Genomic DNA, 13,737 nt, shown 5'->3' with positions numbered 1-13,737 from the left:
TAAATCCCCATAATTTTTTGGTCTTAAAATGGGCATTTAATGTAGGCTAAAGGAATATACCTTATATAGAAATAAAATACTTTATTGCAATCTAACCAAAATAGTCTAATTAAAGAATTCTTTTGAGACCAGAATTAATTACTGGAGAAAAATGAAGTAAATAATACTACTAAATAAAGATTCTAGATAATATCACCATTTAACTATTACACGTTTCTGTGCCTTTCCATGGCTTCATTGGGTCCTAGGATTGATGGCTGCTGACTAGGGGAGAGTTGTATTGAGTAATCAGCATCCTAAGTAAAGAAGGTTTATGGGTGTTAATGAAAAAGATTTCTTGCTCCTTACTCTGGGATGTAATTGGGATCATTCTCCTACATTTTCTGCCATGTCCTACACTCTCCTCTTTCTTCATCGCTCTATAATTCCCTGCTCCAAATCCAAATTTGGCATATATGATATTCAAGATATAATAACAACCTGTTCTTTGTTATTCCTTGAACTATTGTCATGTAAGATTACAAAAATGGTACCCTTGATGGTAGAAAGTGCTGATATAAAGGTTCCTCAAAACAGTCTAGCAAGCGGTTCAGGGCTTCAGCATTAGCAGATGGTATAGCTGAGTTTAAAGACATGTAATGGTTCAATTACACAGCTTACAGAAGCTCAGCTCTGGCATATTGTTTGCAGCCTTGGACAGAAAGTGTTGGCGGGGGTGTGTGTCTTACAAGATTTATCTGAGGATTAGGAGTTCTATTAGAAAAGACTTCAAATGCTGAATATGCTCTCCCTTCTTCCTTTCAAGGATGAAAAAGGACTGGATTACAGTGGATAAGTGTTTAAAAGGGTGACACATGAAGACCCGGAGGAAAACCTGTTTTGATTCCAGGGGATTATTAAAGCAAGAAGTCACTGCTCTGAAACTAGTAAACAATCCTTCAGAATCAGCAGTATACTGGATTGATATGTATGTGAATGGGAAAAATCCCTGGAGTAAGCTTCCAGAGAATCTACAGTTATTGATTACAATTATTGTAATTAGTTTGTAAGGAATTGTAAACATTGTAGCTGAAGTTTTAAAATTTATTGCTAACTGATGAACATTATGGTAAAACCTAGTGAATAGTTTATGTTGCTTGTATTTTCCTCAGTGCTCTGAACATCTTGCATCTGCCCCTGAAACTTTAGTAGCTGACAAAATACTGAATAAGACTGATTATGGCCTAAGCAGGGTAGCAGATACAAGTATGACAACCACTTTCAGATATCAAAAGTGATGACAGAAACTCTTCTTCATAATAAGGACAAGAATCAAACTCTTGCAACCTCATTGCAAGAACAAAAGAAGTGCCCAGATACATTTATGAACATATGTTGTTGACCTTGAGACAGGTTTTTTTCACTACTAGAATTATGAATGTCTATCTCTTTTGCTTTTATTTATTCAAAGTCACATAGTCTGATTACATTTGTGCAAATTAAAAAATAACAAAAATATTGAGATAATAGCAACTTCCAATTTTAATGTTTTTTCCTCTGGAAAATTTGTCCAGATGCTTGTGAAAATTTGCCATTTGTCCAGAATTTGGTTTAATATTTGTTTAGAATTTTCTGTGCTTGATGTCCTGGCTGCAGAGAGACAGTGGACCTTAGAACAGTGTGGGCATGGCCAGATTTCTATTCTGTACCACTGACATCTTCACTGGGGGCTGTGGTTTCAGGGGAAAGAAAAGGATGAGTACACACAGGAAGTGTGCCAGTTTGTTCCCTGTCTCCCGCTGGGAAGTTGCCAGCTGTGGTGGTGTTGCATTCTTGGGCTCGATGCTGCGGACTCTGTCCCTCTGCCACTGTCACCCATCCCCTCCTGTTCCTCTGAGACATGGCTCTGAAAGTGGCAAACACAGACAAGACGCAGCTCCTTCACTTTTACATACCTTTGTTATTAATATTGCTGCTGTTACTGTGTGGGTTTTATTCCATTGCTGTTTGCTTTCAGTAAATAATCTCAACCACTAGTCTCTGCCTTTATTCCTCTCTTGCCAGAAGGGGGTGGAGGATAGGGTGAAGGACACTGGCCTTTTTGGAGTTTAATCGCCAGTGGGTGTTAAACCACCACACTTGGCTATTAGCCCACCTAATCTGCTGAAGTCCTGCACATGTCCACAGCCAATTCTGAATCAATCTGACAGGGCTGGAAATACTAGGAGTACATGAGAGTTTCTGTGGACCTGCAGAGTCAGCCCATCACTCTTGGGAGACACATTTTACTCTGCATCTGATGGTCAGTAGACTAATGCATGTGCTCTTCCCACTGACTAAGAGCATAACTGCAAACAAATGAAAGAAATCGGTATCAAAACTGGCCACTTGAAAAACACATGCTCTAGAATTGACCTTTACTCTTGAAAGTTTTTCAAGCAGGTAATTTTGCTGAAACCATCAGTGCAAACAGGTAGCACAAAAATGTGAGGAACCCCAGTCCTTTTTCTTTTTTTTTCCTCATTTTTTTTCTCTTGAAATAATTTCTTAATAATAATAACATCAAAAAAGGCATATTCAGTCATTCCTGAGTTTGTTTCCAAAGCATTGTTGTTGCAATGAATTAATATAGTTTCAACACCCTATAGAAATCAAACTTACAAGGGTTACTCATGCCAGACTAATCTGATCACATTCTACAGCAAAATAGCATCTTCTATTGACATGAGGAGAGCAGTGGATGACATTTACCTGGCTTCAGCTGGGTATTCAATGCCATCTTTCATAGCTTTATCCTCATCAGATTGGCAAGATATAGACTGGACAAGTGGTCTGTGAAATGGGAATTGGCTAACAGGCTGTACCCAAAGGGCAGTGATCAAGGGTTTTTACTCAAACTAGTTGCCTGTCACAAGTTGGGTCCCCCAGTGATACTAGGTCCTGCACTGCTCACCATCTCCATAAATTACTTGGAGTATGGGATTGGAAGTCTGGAGGAATGGACTGAGTAAAATTTTTAAATTCAGAAAAGATGAGTATAGTGTCCTGCACCTGGAGAGGAATAACCCCATACACCAGTACAGGCTGGGGGGCTGTCCTGCTGGAAAACAGCTCAGTGGAGAAGGACCCAGGGGTTCTGCTGGACAACAAGCTGTCCATGAGCAAGCAGTGTATCCTTGTGGCCAAGAAAGCCAATGGTATCCTGGGGTGCATTAGGAAGAGCATTGGCAGCATGTCAAAGGACACAATCCTGCCCCTCTAGTCAGCCCTGGGGAGGCCTCACCTGCAGTGCTGGGTTCAGTTCTGTGCTCTTCAGCAGAGGAAACACCTAGAGCTCCCTGAGTGAGTCCAGTGGAGTGCTACAGAGATGATGAGGCAAGAGGAGCACCTCATTTATGAGGAAAGGCTGAGGGAACTGATCCTGTTTGGCCTGGAGAAGGCTGAGAAGAGACTTCATCAATGTCTCCATGTATCTGAAGTGGGTGTATCAAGAGGATGGAGCCAGTGTCTTCTTGTGGGGCTGTACAACACACAAGAGGCAACAGACAGAAACTTATGCACAGGAAGTTCCACCTGAATATGAAAAATAACTTCTTTACCGGAGTGTGACTGAACCCTTCAACTGGTTGCCCAGAGAGGTTTGTAATCTTCATCTTTGGAGATATTAAATAAACATCTGGAAAAAATACTGAGTAACATGCTTTATGGACCCTGCCTGAGCAGGCAGGCTGGGCTAGCTGACCCACAGTCCCTTCCAACTTTACACATTCTGTGATTCTTAGTGAAAGTATCCTCACCAAGTTTACTGGTGACACCAAAGTAGTCACATGCTGATGAGAACATGTCAAAAAGGGAGAGTCATCTTAGAGAGAGACCTGGAAGAGTGAGAGAGACTGGAAGAGTGGGCAGCCAGTATGGGTTGGGATCTATGTGGTTGGGAAACAGAAGCAGCAAAAGTGACCTGTGAGTGTTGGGGTGGGTGATACCACCTCAGGAACTGCTGAGGAGCTGAGTAGTTCCAATACAGCAGAACTCCACTGGTGGGAGACATCTTAGCCTTCCCCCTGGAGAACATGATGGTTCCTCCCCAAATTATGTAAATCCCCCCAGCTGTAACCTAACCCCTGATTCCATGCCTTCCTCCTCCCATTGGTTGTGGTGTTCCCCCCGCCTCCTCTCCCCTGACCCTCCAGCCGCCCCTTTAAATGTAGACGGCTGGGGTGTCTCGCCCTCTTTTTAGCCCTGGAACCCTTCAGAATAAACCTCTGGAACCTCCGGCTGACTGAGCGCTCTGAGTTCTTTGTCTCTGGTGACACGAGTTATCCAACTCCGTGGGTGAGTGAGAATATGTGCCTTACAGCGGCACGGGTGTGAGAAGGGCTTTTCTGTACAGCACCAGGCAGTGCTGGCTGGAGTGATCTCTCGATAGCCATAGAGACACTTTCGGTAAACGCAGAGGCCTGGTTCCACCCCTCCTCCCCCTCCGCGTTATGTGAGGCCTGGTAGACAACCACCAGCTGAACATGATTCATCAGTGCACCACTGCAGACACAAAGGCAAATTGGATCCTGGCCTGCATCCACAGGGGCATTACTAGCAGAGAGAGAGACATGAATGCCCCACTCTACCCAGAGCTGGTCAGGCAGCCCTTGGAGTTTGGTCAAACTCAAAAATTGTGTCCTTCACAACTCAAAAAATGCAGCATCTTTCTTTAATGTTCTAGATGTTTATTACAATTTTGAAAATTATTTTCAGAAGGACTTTAATGTTCACATTAGGATGGAGCATCTGCCATAGGTGATGGACAATTAGACACCAAGTTCAGCTGGCAAAATAACCATTTTGAATCCTGGTAGTTTACAGGAATAATGTGCAATTCTTTTTGTCCATACTGAAATTGAAGCTATGCTATGCATTAATGATAGGATATTGTTGATCACCACTAACTATTTGCTGGGAGTAAAAAAACCTAGCCATCATACCTCATACAGGGGATAGAAATTATGCTCATACAAGGGATAGAAATACATATAGTGAACCCTTCATGCAGCTAGAAACAACAGTAAATAATTACATTTTTTGTAAATATTGCTGAGGCCGATCCCAGCCTCATTTAAAAAAACCAAAATTTTCTGGAAAAAAAGGAAAAATCAAAAATATAAATACAAAATTAATATTTTAGACTAAAGTTTATGTAATATTTATTATATAACATTTTAAATTTATGTTACATCTGCAAAATCATTTTGACTTATCCAACACATTGTCTTTATGTATGTATGTATGTATGTATGTAGCGATATAAAAGCTTTTCATTGTACTGTAATATATTAATTTCATTTCAATGGAGACACTTTGTTTGGTACAAAGTTATCATTTTTCATGTTTTCAATTTTCCAATGAAAAATCCATTATTCAACCAGCTCTTCTACAAGACAGGAAATCAACAGGTAACCAAAGAATGTTTGTTGATATTAAGATTGCATTTTTTTGTTAAGACCTCTTGAATCTTTGATAACAGAACGATTAAATATCTCAGTAAAGCATTTTTGTGCTGATGAGCTGAGGCAGAGTTCTATCCTTTTCAGCCAGAAAATATTCAGTCCCATTAAAGGACTTGATCTGTTCCAGTTCAGGTAGGGATTATTTTTCAACTCTTCTATTGGTTTTGACAGTGACATCTTTTAAATTAAAAACTCAAAATTGGAAATTATCAACCCAAAATTATTTTCTTAGGTGTTTGTTGTTTTCTATATAAAGTTTTAATTTATCCTGAGAGTTTTTACTTGAGAGGAGAAAATACAGATCTCCCTAAGGTTTATATTCTACCCACTTCACATTACTGAATCCATTTCATGATGAGTGAAACAGCCAGTGTAGCATTGCCTCATGGTGTTCAGCTGTAGCATATATTAAAACATGTAGAATTCTTTTATGACTGCCTTAAAGCCAGTGTTTGTCTCTTCATTAGAAAGATCAAGGCCTCTAAGAGCTACTCCTTTTCTTACTTCTGCTGACCAGTACCAAGGTTTAACATTTTTAATCTTTCGTAAAAGAGGCGATAGCAGTCTACCCACCTATTGGTCAGGGATTTTCTTCCAAGGGCTTTAAAGAGGATCAGGCAAGGCAAGGAGTAGTTACAGATGAGATATTTATATAATTATAATAGATATACACATATATACATGAATGAGTGCACAGACATACATTCACATTTATATGCATACATATACATGTATGTATGTATGTATGTATGCACACACACACACACACAGAGATTATTTGCCAGAATGATTCCACTTGATCTAAAAGAGCACAGATTTTTGGAAGATGCTTCCTCTCACTGAAAGTAGTTTTGAAAGTAATCAGTTCTTATAAAGTCTACGACGCTTCCAAACCATTAACAGTTGCAAAGTATTGGATCAGTCCAGCCCACAAGTGTACAGAAATAATGTACATGCAATTTTCCAAAAGCATAACAAAAATATTGTTCATCAATTTCTCTTGTGAAATCTTTGCACAGAATCTGAGATACCCTGAGGGGTGGTGCAGTACTTTTGGTGAAAGCATTGCAGGAGCCAGAAGGATCATCTATCATTGTCATGATTTTTACATTTAACAGATTTCATTTGAACCTCCTGAGACTGAAAATGTACTTAAATAGCATAGTTAGTATAATTTTTTTTTTCTCAATCAGGAAAACAAAACTAATCCTTCTACACCACCTTGTTTTTGCTTTAATTAAAACACAACTTGATAGACCGTGCCTTCTTAAGGTTTCTTTCTAGGAAAATAATTTCTTTAGTCTCAAGCTGCAGCAGCTGCTTACAGTGCAAAGCTTCATGTTTTCCCTCACAAAGAACTAAGTTTTTCTTTTCTGTGTGTTACTTCAAAACAATTCCAGATTTCTATCATAAATAGTATTTTTATACTCAGACAAAGGAGACTATCAAGAAACTTGGGGTACTTTTCCTGTCTTGAGATGATTTCACTCACTGTCTGTATGGCAAAACTCCAGTAAAAGTCAAGAACCATCTTTGTTTTTTGCTTAATTGAGAAGGTCTCAAATGGTGTTGTAACATTTCCCTATTCCATTTCGAATGAACTGACATTTCAGAGATGTAAAATGTGGAAGCTCCGCTGCTCTTTGTACTGATGCTCTACATTCAAGAAACTAAAAACATTCTTATTTAATCTCAATAAGGTCTTCCCCATGGAAATCTTAAATTTATTGTACATGATTAATTTTAGGAATTTTTTAGTGCATAAACTTTGGGATTGTACAAATATTACTTTTTAATGTGATTTTTAAAGTAACTTAAAAATTAATTTTGTAAACACACATAACCAAGTTCTCACCTGCATTCAGAAAAACCAATACAGTAAATATTGTGACAATGTAGATGCATGTAGCATATAAAGGTTTAGTTAGTTTATTAATTTAATTTGTAAGCCATTAATTCATCAGTCAGTATGCTGTGGGAATATATTTTATATGTTAAGCAAATACAGAGGATATAAAATTCCCTATGAATCCTGCAATTCAGTTCTTTAGAAGAAAACCAAAGAAAACACGAAAATAATGAATAGGTAATAGTGTCACATTTGAAGTATGAGTTACTACAGTGGGCTAATTTATTTTCTCAAACACAGAATTTAAGAGCTGACTTGTATTTAGAAATATTCACAAAATGAACAAGCATTCACTGTTGATAAAATCCCAAATTTCTATGACAACCAAAGATCTTTGGCAAGAGAGGACTCACAGTTTTGTTCCTGACATGGGAACACAGGTAGCAAAGTATGATAATGTGACATCATTGTTTGAAATCTTCCAATCTTGTGTGGCTTCCAACCAAAATGAAGAAAGCAGAGTTACTTAATGTCCTGCCTGTTTCAGTTTCATATTGCTGGTTTTTTAAAAAAAAACCACCTGTGCTGAAATTTTAAAACTATTTATCTTCTTAAAGGTCTTATTTAATCCTAGAATCTTGAAATTGTGAGCAATATTGCATAACTTTTCTGAAGAATCTATGTAGTGAAAAATTACATACATTTTACGCTAAAGCACTTGTACTTGCCTATCTTTCTCTAATAAGCAGGTTTCTTTGTGATAGAAAAATGGCAAGATTTTCCCATTTTATATAATAGCACGTTATCAACTTTTACATAGTACCCTGTACGCTTTTTAAGTTCAGTCTTTTCCATCCATTTTAATTTACAGAAGAATTTCAAAATCTGCTGCCTCCTTTCAATTTCTACTTACTAGATTTTGAAATTGTGTGAGTGATGCCTTAAGTTCTCCAATGTTAGATTTCATTTGCAATAGGTGAAGCTGATTATACAGGTGTCTTATCTACCTGAACTCCTTTTGGATGCTTCCAGACTTCATTAACCACTTACTTAAAATTTTAAATCATCAGAACATTCAACAAGTTGTTAACTTCCAATAAATTTATATATAAGCAGAGGGTTTAAGCACTGATTTTCTATTATGTGTTTGGTATAACCTTTCCATCTATGTACCACTCCCTGATCTGATGCTAGGAAGTCAGAAGTGCAACTTCTCATTGATATCAAACCCATCTTTATATGATATTTTTTCAAAATAATTTTAAGCTTCTTATCCCTTGATGTCTTTTACTGTGGCTACCAAGGGAAAATAAAACATGTCCCTATGATTTACCAGAGGAATAAGAAAGTCCAGAGGAATAAGTAAATGCACTCATCTCAGCTACCATTGTCATTATTTCTTATCTCTTTCAAGAAGGTAAAGAGGTTATTTAGGCAATATATTCCTTTTCTATATTCATTTGGGAAATCCTCTGTTATATCATTACTGCACAGGTGTTCTTTTTATACTATTGCTCAATATAGTCTATTAGTTTGCTTAGAGAAAAAAATGCCCTAGTTAAAAAAATTGGTGGATGTTAAAACGTATGAAAAATGTAAGCTCTAATGAAGAAATTACTTTCTGTAAAACTCTCAGTCAAATTTTCCCTGGCTTGCAATATGATCCTGGGTTTTTTTCCAGCCCTCTAAGAAGATAGCAGGAGGACTAGTGAAATGGTAAGAGAAAATTATTGCCACTGAAGTCAAATTGCCCACACTGCACAAAAAGCTTCAAATTCATATTTCATTTTCAAATTCTGTCTTGTACTGCTTTGTGTATAAAATAAAGAGGATTATTTGCAGGCAAAATTCTGAATCTGTTTCCACTCCTTTAAAGACTCTGTGATTCCACTGATCTAAATGTACTGGTTTGAGCTTCAGTTTGGAGTTATTGAGAACAAAATTGGTAGGGAGAATAGAACCTGCAATTTGTCAACAACTTCGCCTGTAGACTTACTCTTAATAGAAATTTTATTCCAAGGAGTTTCACCATGAAGTTAAGAGGTCTTTTTAAGTTGCACATGGATGATATTAAGAATTGAAACGCAGAGCAGCAACTTTAATGCACATCATTTTGACTAAAATATATGCTGTGGAGTAACACTTTTTGAAAAAAATAGAGAAAAAACTTTAATACAGTGCAGAAAGTGACTTGAACCTGTCACCTTCCCATCTTGATGAACAAATATGTGATTAAATTACTACTGTCATAGGAGTTGAATAATCCCTGAGAAGCTGGTTCAGCCATTTCTAAATCTCTCTTGAGCCTTTTGTGGCCCTCTTTCCCTCTGTTTTGATCTGATTTCTAGTTTCTTATTATTTGTAACACAGCTAATGACTGGAATATATATGTCAGTATATTTTGCTTGAATAGTATCTCTGTTTAAATAGTCTTTGAATACTTCACAGATGACAACATATTGCAAAAGTCATCACACCATGGTTGTACCAGAACTGGCTTCCAGTCATACAAATGCAGAGCTTCTGAACCAACACAGTACACGTCTAATGCATACTCTAAGAAACCAACAATAAGGAAACCATCCAAAAGTAGCTATGGCTACTAAATTAAACAAGCTAAGGAACAAGAAGGAAGTCAATAATAAATCAATATTTTGCAGAATTGTTGTTTTTCAAAACAAGTGTTTGCAGCTCTGAAACTTGTAGAGATGAAAGTCACTAAGGTAAGGCTGCCAGTAAGCAAAATTCAGGGCATTTTTCTTTTGAGAAGAGTAGTGCAAAAGGTATTAATATGACTTAAAGAGGGGTCAGAGAAAAATTTAAATGTCAATTATAGACTACCTTTTCTCAGGTTTTCTAGGAAAGTGGAAAGAGACCTTTGTTTAATGGGCCAAAGTATGTTGTTATCACCCTGTCACAATTTTTTAAATATAAAAACTTCACAAAAGGCAAAATACTCTGGTTTCCATATCAGGATTCAATTCCAATATTCAGTCAAAAGTTAATTTTGTAGTTACAGTCCATGAAACTTTTTATTACTGCTTCACTAATATATTAATAAATACTTGGAAAGCAAGTTACCTCAGCTTGCAGTATAATAAAATAGATTTTGATGTATAGAACACTTAACAGTTCTGTAGCAAAATCACACACAGACAGAAACACCTGTAGTTTTACTGTGTTTGAAATATCAGGAATATCCCAGTCTAGTAGAATAATACAAAATGAATAAAGAAGATGGTTCTAACTTCAGCTTCCTGACTTTTGACTTCATTGAACCTCTTTTTCAACCTTTACAGGTTGCTGTAGTAACCTGTAGCAACCAGTTACAGTTTGACTCTCCATCCATGCTAGATTTCAGATTTGCAATAATGGTACTCTAAGTGAATTCCTGACCTTTATTTCAGGCAAAATAGGTTCTGTTAAATACTAATACTTATAGTACCTTGAGATACCCTTGATTCTTTTCATGTGATTAGGGGGTCAATTCCAGCTCTAGTAGCACATGTTCTATTCTGCATAAGTGTGTTCTCATGTTGGCTTAAATGCTTAAATGTTGGCTTAAATAGTGGTTTATGGTTTTGTTCACTTTGATCTGTTTGTGCCGATTCTATGATCATTTTGAACCACTGTAAAAACTCAAGCAGTAGGCCCAAAGAGGCTTGCTGTTACCAAACTTCACATACTTTCATAGAAATCTAATATTTGCTGTGCTTTCTTAAGTGTTTGTATCATTCTGAACTGTACTGTATGTTCATAAAGCACCTTTATTTAAGAGCATTCTGCTTTATAAACTTTGTAGTTCTCATACAGCCAAATGGTTATTCATGATGGGCTCTTTGGAGCTGGTGGGAAGACTCCAATGCCATATAAAGGGAAGAGAATTATTTCTGGGAGCAGTTGTGCCTTTTCTATACTGGTGAAGGACAAAAGAGCTCAGCAGTAAGGGAAGTGTATGTGTGGTTGAAAACACAAGCAACTAAATTGAGCTCTGCTGCTGTTCCCTAAAGAGCATCCTGCCCTCATCTGATCCTGGAACACCACTGTCAGTGGTGAAGTGCCTTGGCACAGGAAACATGTGGTTTCAAAGCCAGGAATGAAAGTTATATTAAGGAAGCATTTGCTTTAGAGAGATCAGACTTCAAGTTGTAACTCCTACTCCCAATGACTTAGTTCTGAAATAACTAATTTTCTTTATTGTTTCCAGTACTTTCTCTCATTGTCTTTCATCTAGGCATTTCATACTCCTAGAGCCCTCATTGAGGCACAAATGTTTATTTGCTATAGTACCACTGCTGCCAGCATGAGGGAAAACAGGTGTGTGGATAATAAGGATCTATCTTTCAGAAGAAAAAATATTTATTTCTCAAATAAATTTTTGATTTGTAGCCTTAGTTATTCAAACTGCTCCTTTTGTGGGTTGCTGATGTGTGGAGATGATTCTTACTGTTAAGTGTAACAAAGCAAATATATCTGGACTCCAGGGAGCTCCAGGGACCTCATTTTTATCAGCGTGCGTACATTCTAAATTGATGTCATAGATGCCAATTCATCCTCACTTTCTTGAGCTTCCCCTGGATGCTAAGAGGTCTGAATCATATTTATTTTATAGATTCCATAGCCACTCATTTTGAAAGTGAACATTCTGTTTCCCTTTGAAAGAACATTATATTTAAAATTCTCTATTTATAAGTGTACTTTAAATATCCTTAAATGAATTGCATACATACATAAAACACACAACCTTTAAATCAGGTTTGTGTCATAGTAACTGTGGAATAGGGTGCACTTCTGTAATATTTATTATATAAAATTATTTACAGACATGCTTCTCTGACATTGCCAAGAATTTATGTTTCTACCCACTATATTAGTGAAAGAGGGGAGAATAGAGAAGGTAATACATTTTCAGAAGAGACCACAACATACTGAGATTTTTTAGGTTTTCCACTAAGAATCAGATAAGAACAACTTTCATTAATATAAAAAAATAACATTTAAAATACAAGTTTTGAAGACGTACAAAGGTGTGGGCTTTTTTGTAAATCTATGAATGTGAATACCATATATGTTTGATTTTAATTTGTGGTGACTTAATTTATTTTTTTCTTAGTAACAGGTTTCCTTTTCTATTTTTGCATCAGAACAATATTTCATGCTTAAAAACCTAAAGAGGTTTTTAGGTTGACTAATGGCTGATAATGATAATGGCTGACTTCCTTACCCTCTAGTAAAAAAATGTAACACTTTTTTTTTTAAAGGAGTGATTTTTTGCTATCTTCACTTATAACAATGACTTCCTAGGGAAAATAAGGGGAAAGAAGTTAAGTTATTAAGCTATAAGATTATGGCACCCTGAGCCTGGTAAAGGTGAGATACAGACAAGTGTTAGAGAGTGAAGAAAAGAAGGCAATTTTGTTGTTTAGTCCAACTCATGATTTAAATGAGCTATACATAAATGAGCTATACATACATTGCACTTTGACAGATATGAATTAATATGCCATTACTTTGATGCCAAGTCTTTCATGAGAGATGTTCTAAATTTGTTTGATTTTTTTCCTTAAAATAAAAATTGTTCATTGGTTGGTTGGGTTTTCTTCTTCTTCTAATTATTATTATTGTTAAAAAATCTGCAAAGTCTAAGAAAGTGAACAGCATTTCAGACTTTTGGAGTAAAGTATTAGCTATGCAACAATGTCTGTAGACAATAAGGAGGGTTTTTTTTTAATGTATGTTTTTCCAACAAATGGTTCTCTTTGGCATAACTTTCCAATTTCAATTTCCTTTCAAATATGTTTTATAACATATTTTAAATTGATGATATTGACAACATTGTTTTTTATATAAACTATAAACTCAATATAAAATGTGAAAAAATAGAAAACAGTGCATTTGTTATGAACAGATTTACATGTAAATAAATGTCATTTTTTGTTAATATGTATTTCATTGACTGATTGATGCTGGAAATAAATGTGATATTTTCAGTGTTACATTTGAGTGCTCTAATCTCCATTAAATCATTTTCCCCAGGTGTCACCTCCAAGACAATGATTAATGACATAGTAATAAAGTTCACTTTGGCGGTCTAAAACTGTCATTTTTATTTGGTATGAATAATTTTCAGTTAAGTAGAGCCTTGAATCAGAACCATGGTGTTCTTTGTTCAAGAACTTTATTTTTTAAATATTTTAATGTAACCGAAAGGGAAAGAAAAAAAAAAGAGTGGATGTGAGTTATCTAAATGATGAAGTGATGTTTTTGTTGGCTGATTCTTTTAGTCTTGGCACTGTGCTGTTTGAAATAAATGAACCATTATCAATCACTGGGTATAATCAGGTTTACAAATCACTCTACAGTGCCATTAGCCAGTCGCAAATGAGAACTCTAATCCCTGTCCTC

The sequence above is a fragment of the Lichenostomus cassidix genome, chromosome 2 (assembly GCF_008360975.1).
Source record: "Lichenostomus cassidix isolate B80296 chromosome 2, HeHo_3.0, whole genome shotgun sequence".
In the NCBI taxonomy this organism is placed as follows: Eukaryota; Metazoa; Chordata; class Aves; order Passeriformes; family Meliphagidae; genus Lichenostomus; species Lichenostomus cassidix.
Note: the sequence above shows the minus strand (reverse complement) of the source record.